The following is a 576-nucleotide window of genomic DNA, read 5'->3' as shown; positions in this document are numbered from 1 at the left end:
AGCGGAGGAGGAGCGGAGGGAAGGATGGATGAGTCTGGCAGCAGCATTCATAATAGATTGTAGAGGAGAGAGACTGGTTAGTGGAATGCCTAACTGGCTGAATGAATCATTGGTGTTGATGTTGCACCAAAAAGAACAGTCAAAAAAATGAGAACACTGGCAATTTTTTTTAGCAACTTTGGGGAAAACTATTTGTAACCAGGTAGTGACATGGCAGCATTTATCTGCGCTTATACAAGTGGACAGATCATAAAAATGGCTTCAGGGTGGTCTCATACTGTCAGAGATTGCTACATTTGGCTAAATAAACCACGGGTGATATGATTTCAGGTTTGAGACATCTCCTTGTCTCCCTCGTGAAACCAATGCACACGTGTAAAAGCAGTTATTCAGAACAGGGAAATATTCTGAACACATGGATAAGATTAATTTAAATATTATTGACTTTATTTATTTGTGACATTTGGAAACTGATTGTTTAATTTGCCTCTTGGCTTTTCCTGGACTCTTTTTTTCTGACTGTACTATCCTTCGAGCAGAAAGTGTATATATTCGCTCAGCCCCACTAGCGAGGAG

This window comes from Pyxicephalus adspersus, chromosome 1, assembly GCF_032062135.1.
Source record: "Pyxicephalus adspersus chromosome 1, UCB_Pads_2.0, whole genome shotgun sequence".
In the NCBI taxonomy this organism is placed as follows: domain Eukaryota; kingdom Metazoa; phylum Chordata; class Amphibia; order Anura; family Pyxicephalidae; genus Pyxicephalus; species Pyxicephalus adspersus.
The sequence above is the reverse complement of the archived record's forward strand: the minus strand, read 5'-3'. Positions refer to the sequence as shown.